The sequence below is a fragment of the Mandrillus leucophaeus genome, unplaced genomic scaffold (genome assembly GCF_000951045.1).
Source record: "Mandrillus leucophaeus isolate KB7577 unplaced genomic scaffold, Mleu.le_1.0 Scaffold389, whole genome shotgun sequence".
NCBI lineage: Eukaryota > Metazoa > Chordata > Mammalia > Primates > Cercopithecidae > Mandrillus > Mandrillus leucophaeus.
Genome location: NW_012104131.1, coordinates 2,484,706 through 2,492,902, shown reverse-complemented (window position 1 = coordinate 2,492,902; position 8,197 = coordinate 2,484,706).

Here is an 8,197-nt window from a genome sequence, read left to right as displayed (position 1 = left end):
TGCCCAAGACTTCATTGAATACAAAGTATATTGAGTCCTATGGGTTCTGTAAAAGAACTTTGGAATCTCTTTTATTGATTCAGATTTTATGCAGCCAAAATAATTACTGAAGACATTTCAGGCTGTCTTTTTTCAATTCAAAGGTCATTCACACTGACTTCTTGCTTTGGCTTCATGCAAGACATCATTAATTATATGTGCTATAAAATGTTTACTATCCCTTCAAATATCTCAGTAATGTCCATGTGTATTAGACTATGTATTTTTTGTCTGAGGCAAGTAAAAATACCTCTTAGGTGAAGAAAAACCTCATGTGTTTGATTGCACCTTGCATTTTAAGACGTTACAATCTAGTACCTCATAAATATTTGTCCTTTTTAAATCATTGCCTGGAAAATAAGTTTGTCTAACTTTTTCCATAAAGTTAAAATTGCAGAGGTCAAATTTTGTAGATGCTACAAAATCTTTCTTCAATGAATAATCACAAGCTCATGTAACTCGAAAGATCTTTAAGGAATGTCACAGTTGAACCTGAATCCACCTGGGTCCACTGCACACTGACAGTTATTTTATTGTTCAGACCCCCGAGACAGACTATCTAGAGTCTTGCCATGGTAACCTGTCTAATGTTAAATCATCCTTTTTTTTTTCTGTAAAGCTTATATGATGTCTAATTTATGTCACTGAAAATTATGACTCTTTCTATGGTTTTGCTATTACAATACAGAACAGCTGATCAAAAAATGTGCTCTGACAGTGATTACAAAATGAAAAGTGAACAGAAGCTAAGGTTTGGTGACATTTTGCTATTTTAGATGTTTCAGTGTTTTTGAATATTGATATTGAGATGTCACATATTTATTTGAAAAAAATTAAAAGAAGGATAATGGGGAACATTCTTCTGACAAATGACTGAAATTCCTGCCTCAACACTAAGCTTATTTTTATTTTTCAAGACAGGGTCTCACCCTGATGCCTAGGCTGGAGTGGTGTGGTGCAATCATAGCTCACCACAGCCTTGAACTCTTGAGTTCAAGCTACCCTTCTGCCTCAGTCTCCCAAGTAGCTGAGACTGCAGCACATGCCACTATGCCTGGCTAACAACCTCATTTTATATCTAGTGTTGACCTGAGAACATAACTCTTTTCTCAGTAGAAGTCCTCTATTTCTTAAATTAGCTACAAATCTCCATGTTCTTTCCAATGGGTTAAGAGTAGCTCACATTTGGAGCATGAGATGTCTGAAAATAAAATCAAAAGTACTCAACAGTGTGTAAAGCAGCTTCTAGACTAAAGGCTTTCATTGGAACTGTGCTATATATTGTAAGCAGTGACCAAACATGTAAAATGATAACCAGATTATGACAATAAATGTAAATCTCAAACAGATCACTGATGTACTGATGTTTGCATTTAAGGATGGCTAATATTAAACTTTTATATCTTCTGTTTAATGTTCAGTCTGCTTATGTAAGTAGATACTCCTTTTTGCTTAGATTTTTTTTACATGTAAATATGAATTTTGAAATTCTACATGTAATATGAGCACCAAAAAACTCTGCCTCATATCCTAGTGATGCTTATTGAATATTTTGCTTAATCAGCTAATGAACACAAAGCTAAATAAAAGTTGTTTTTCTTCTATAATTTTCTATCATAAAAATCATTTATTCAGCAAATATGAATTATGCTTCAGTATTAGGCAATCTACTAGGTGGAAGATACATAGTATGTAATTTTTAAATATAAACATCTAGAATCCAGAACTTTTTTTAATGAGCTAGTGTAGGAGATACCTTGAATATCTATACAAATTATGTGAGCTTACTTATTTTAGAAAGTTTTGGTTTTTTAAACATTTCTATTTCACTTGATTATATTATCTATATTGTATTTACAATTTGTCATTATGAAAATAGTATATTTTCATGAAAATCTCAAAAATAGAAAAATAGAAAAACAGCCTCACCATATAATCTTTTGGCATATTTCCTTCCAGATTTTTATACATAGTATAAAATGTTTATAATATGCTATGTTTATAATTCTGAAAAATTATAAAAATAAAGGCAAATTTACTCACCAAAGAATGTTCATTAATATTATTTTCATGTACTTGAAAACACGTTTGTAACATGAAAAAACTTTAATTATAGGTTAAGAGACTGTATTCAGGCTACTAATCATATGGAAAAGTTAAATCCTTCCCTTTTCTTGAAATTTATGCTAAAAAACATACATCAACTTTGATTCTTTAAAAATGTGAAAATTGAATGCAAGTTTTTTAAAAAAGCTATCATCAAAGAAAATACAATATAAAAAATTACAGTGGGATAATTTTATCTCTATATATTTCTTTTGTCTAGAATGGAGGTACAAACTTTCCCTCCTAAAGTTCGCCAAATCTAGAATGATCAGTTTTCCAGAATCCAGGCATTGACTGTAATTACATGTTGGTATTTTGACGGCATGGACTCTTAGGTTGAGTTACTGAGAAGCTGACTCTGAGATAAGAATTCATGTGTTAATATTTGTGATTTATTCAGGATGTACTCTTAGGTGAAGAAGTAGGACTGAGAAGGCAAAAGAAGACAAATGGGAGACATTTCAGGTAGATTCTCAGCCTCACAGTGATTCCACAGGGAATATATATTACGTCTCAGATTTGTCCCTCTTTGAGGCAAAGACTGGGCTGTTAAACTCCCACACAAGTCAGTACTTGGCTATGGGTTTCCTCAGGAATGTAGTGTTTCAGGCACTTCTGCTTCTCTGTAAAGAGTACGAGTGCAGAAGGTCAGCACTCAGAAGGCAGCTCAAGGCCAGTCCTCTGAAGAGGGGACCCCAGGAGATCAGGGTGGGTACCAGGAATATGCACATACAACTGTCACAAATCTGTATTTAAGTTTAGAAAGATGATTCTCCATGTTTTACTGAGCCGAAAGGTCTATGGTAAGGATTCAACATTGAGGCCAACTTTATAGGTCTGTTGGTGCACTGAGAGGTTGGGCATTTTCAAAGAAACTGTGATTCCAATTTGGAATGTGACCTGCTGGTGGGGAATCCTCAGGTGTATGTGATCAGAAGTATAAAGAAGAGGAGACTACAAGTTCTGCAAAATTTTGAAGTACAAGGAAGGAAAGGGAAAAAATAAGAGAAACCCAAAACACATTTATCATGGGAGGATGCTTAGCTCAGGTAAACTGTGTTGTTGCCCAGGCTCCAGAGGAAGGTTGGTCAGAAAACTCTCAGCTCACATTTGGAACTACTAGAACAGTTTCCATTTGAGTGCAGTGAACTTGACGTGGGCTCCAGGCTGGAAAGGACCCTGGCTCTCTAAGGGCCTGGGAAATCTGTGGAAGTGAAACTCAGAGGAGGCCTGGGATGATGGTAGGCTGAGCAAGAAAGAACATTGACCTCTGGGTCAAGGCCAAAGGAGAGGCCAGCTGCCTCCAAGGGAAATAAAAGTGAAGCCATCCAAGAACAGATGGTTTAAGACTTTAAACCTGTGCCAAGTTTATTGAAGAATGTGAGACTGTGTACTTGCAAATTACCTCAACACTATATAATTTGTATGCTGAAATCTTCTCTCCCTGTGAGAGATTCAGAGCCTTAGAATCTTTCCACTTATGATTCCGTGATCCTAAATGAGTCGTGGATGTTAGTGCATCCCGAGGATACTGTGTTGCGAACAGTGCCAGGACTGGGTGCTGCTGAGATGAAAAGTGAAAAGAGAAAAAGATAGCGATTCTCCCTGTGTGATGTTGGAGGGAGCTCTCTTGCCATTGTGATTACACAGAAACTTGTCCACAGTAAGTATCAGAAGGAGCCCATGAAGGAGAGACTTGGATTCACTCCTTGCACTTGGGTGCCCCATTTGGACATTGTATGTCTTTTAGTCATATTTTTATGCTGGCAAACTATTTTTTTTTTTAGTTCACAGCAGGTAATAATTATAAGTCTTCAACAGAGTTACGTGATAAGCTTTCTTTTTCTAAATTATAGAATACTCTATTTTTAATATTAAAAAATAAACAACAGAAAGCAAATAAAGGAAAACCCTCAATGATGGTATTTTTACTTCCATTTCATCTTTTTAAGTTAAATGTTTTAGAGCAGTTTTGGGGTCATGGCAAACTTAGGAGAAAGGTACAGAGTTTTCTCACATACTTCATGACCCCACATATGTGTGGTCTTCCCAACTTTCAACGTTACCAGTCAGAGTGGTACATTCGTTATAATTAATAAACTCACACCGTCACATCATAACTACTCACAGATCATAGTTTATATTAGGGTTCACACTTACTTTTGTACAGTCTATGGGTTTCAACAAGTGTAAAAAAAAATTCATCATTATGCTATCATACAGAGTAGTTTCACTGCCTCAAGAGTCCTCTGAGCTCCACCTACTCCTCACTCCCTTCCCAATAACCCTTGGCAACCACTGCTCTTTTTATTATGTCCATAATTTTGCCTTTTCCAGATGGCATATTCTTGAAATCATAGAGTAAATAAGCTTTTTAGGTTGTCTTCTTTCACTTAATAATTTGCAATTACGTTTCCTCCATGTCTTTTCATGGCCTGATAGCTCATTTCTTTTTAGCCTTGAATAATATTCCATTGTCTGGATGAACCACAGTTTATTAATCCATGCACCTGTAATGGACATCTTGGTTGCTTCCAAGCTTTGGCAGTCGTGAATAAAGCTACTACAAACACCTGTGTGCAGGTTTCTGTATGGACATAGTTTTCAATTCCTTTGGGTAAATATATTATTAAGGATCACAATTGCTGAGTTATATGGTAAGAGTATATTTATTTTTATAAGAAACCACCACACTGTTTTCCAAAATGGCTGTACAATTTTGCATTCCCACCAGCAATTAATGAGTGTTTCTATTGCTCCACATCCTCACCAGCAATTGGTGTTAACAGTGTTCCAGATTAGGGCATTATAATAGGTGCATCATGGTATCTCAATGTTGTTTTAATTTGCCTTTTTCTGATTACATATGATATAGATCATCTTTTCATATGTTTACTAGCTATCTGTATACCTTTGTTGTCGAAGTGTCTGTTACGGTGTTTGGCCCATTTTAAAATCAGGTTGCTTTCTTATTGTTGAGTTTTAAGAGTTCTTGGTATTCTGTTTCATTTTTGTACCCAAGAGAATAAGTATCACCTGGGTTGCAAGAGCTATGCTGTCCTCTTAATGATAATATTCTTTATGAAGTTGGCACAGATGCTGGTTCAAGGGGAACATTTCTTGCATAATGACCAGAAGACTATGAATTCACACATTTTTCTTTAACGTTCCAAAAAGGGGCAGACTATGCAATTTCTTCCCTGGAAGGTTGTAATTAGACTCAATCCCTCTTCCTCCCTCTGAAAAGATACTCCAAAAATGTTTCATTCTTTAAATATATATATATAATGGAAAACTTCAAACATATACAAAAAGAAGGAGAATAGTTTAATAATAATATGCTGTGTCCCTGTCCCCAAGTTTCAACAATCATCACCTTATGGACAATCTTGTTTAATTTATACCCTCATCTGCTTCCCTTGTTACTTGCTAGATTATTTTGAAGCAAATCTCAGGTATAATTTCACCTATACATATTTCAGTGTGCATAAAAGATGGGATCCTTCACAAAACATAATCACAATATCATTTTCACCCATAAAAATTTAAATAATTATTTAATATCTTCAAAGATTCTATCAGTATCTACATTTTCCCATTATTTCACTCTGTCACTCAACTTGCTTGTTGTAATCAGGATCTAAAGAAGATTCATACATTGTAATTGATCAACAGGCCTTTTGAGTCTCTTTTAATCTATAATTTCCCTTCTTTATCTCTTACAGATAGGAAGTTAGATTTAGAGGCTTGATAATTCAAGTTTGATTTTTTCTTTTTACATTCCTACATAGGTGGAGTCACAATCTTCCTTTGATGACAAATGCTATCAAGTTTTTTCTCTTGCTGATGTTAGGAGCTATTGGTGATCATTGCTTAGATTTATATTTCATTAGAGGGTCATATAATGATGATATTTTAATTCTATCATTCTCTTTGCATTTATTATCCAGAATATTTTAATAAAGAGAAATTCCTCCCATGAATTCTTTGGTTACCCAGCAGTAGAACTTTTAGAAGAAAGCCTACAAAAATGCTTGATTTTCCCCCTTTTACTGGTTTTCTTTTTTTTTTTTTTTGAGACAGAGTTTCGCTCTTGTCACCCAGGCTGGAGTGCAGTGGTGAGAACTCGGCTCACTGCAACCTCCGACTCACGGGTTTAAGCAATTCTCCTGCCTCAGCCTCCCGAAGTAGCTGGCATTACAGGCGCCTGCCCTCACGCCTAGCTAATTTTTTTTTTTTGTATTTTAAGTTGAGACAGGGTTTCATCATGTTGGCCAGGCTGATCTTCAACTCCTGACCTCAGGTGATCCACTGGCCTTAGCCTCCCAAAGTGCTGGGATTATAGGCGTGAGCCACTGCGCCCAGCCACCAGTTTTCAAATAATGCATTGGCTCCCTGGAATTCTCCAAGGATAATGAATGAGTTTTTTGTTGTTGTTTTGTTTTAAAAACATATACAAATCGTATTTTAGGCCACTGGTGTTACTATTCTGATTGATGCTCATATTGTCCCATCTTTGACTAATGGAAACAGACCACTCCAAGATGACTTGCAAGTTATTTTGATACATCTGCCTCTTTGTTTTCTACCATCAAATGATGCTCCATTTTTATCTTGTAACTTTTCTGTCCCACTCCTACAAGGAACCACTTCTCCAAAGAGCCCTGGTTCTTTTCAGTGGGAAAGGCATTTGGAGACCACAATATTGGCATTGCTGTGTTCATTGTATTATGCATTGGTCATTGTTTCTCAGTCATTGCAGTTTATAGAACAAGGAAATATGTTTTTTAAATTTTTGGAGATAAAATATTTTTGAATTCATACACATATTTCCTGTTCAATTTTAAGATGACAGGAATTTTACCAAATGTTATGTATGTATTTTATTTATTTATTTATTTTTGAGGAGGGTCTTGCTCCGTCACTCAGACTTGAGTGAAGTAGTGTGATCACTGCTCACTGCAGCCTCAACCTCCTGGGCTCAAAGGATCCTCCCACCTCAGCCTCCTGAGTAGCTGTCACTGCAGGTGCATGCCACTACACCTGGCTAGTTTTTGTATTTTTTGTGAAGATGGGTTTTTGCCATGGTGCCCAGAATGGTCTTGAACTCCTGGGCTGAAGTGATCCGCCTGCCTCAGCCTCCCAAAGTGTTGCGATTACAGGCACGGGCCATCTCGCACAGCTTACAAAATTTATTGATGTTATATCTGCATCTCCTTTATGCCATGTCCAAAATTTTGATTTTTAAGGACACCATTATAATTACTCCTTTGCCTTGAACCATATGCTCACATAATAGCCATGGAATACAATGCCTACAACACCACAGGTACCTACAATAAGGTTACAGAAAATGGTGCTTGTTTTTGTTGTTTTAAAAAAGGTTCTTTTCCCCCTTAAAGTATGTCTCTGAGAATATAGAGTCAAAACATTATGCTTTAAATCCATTTGGAACAGATCTTGCCTGATACTTAATATTTTTGGATGGTAGTATTCACTGCTGATGTGTGGCAAATGGACCTTCATGTATACTTGTGACATTTTAAATTAGTATAGTTTACCTCGATTTTGAGTTTACAGCACAAAAGAGGAAGAGCCTTAAAATTTTTATATTCTCTAATTCAGTAATTCTATTTTTAAAAAATTATATTAAGAATAACATGAAATATGGTAAAAAGATTCACATGAAAGAATGTTCATTAAGTTTATTTATAACACAAATGAGAAATACCCTAAAAACAGAACAATAGCAAAATGATTATGGAACATAGGAAAAGTGGAATGTTATGCAGCTGTTAAAAATCAGGTCTCCCTTGAAGAATTTTAATGGCAGAGGAAATGCTCGTAATATGATAGTCAAAAAACCGACCCAAAACCTCTATATAGTATTACTTCAATCTAGTGAAAATATGCATAGAAAAATGACTGTAGGGTAATAAACCAAAATATGAAGTGTGCTAACTTTTTAATATTTATGTTATTATGTTTTATTTATAATGTGCATTTTATAATTTTTAATAAAATAAGACATAAACATAAACTGTGATTAATT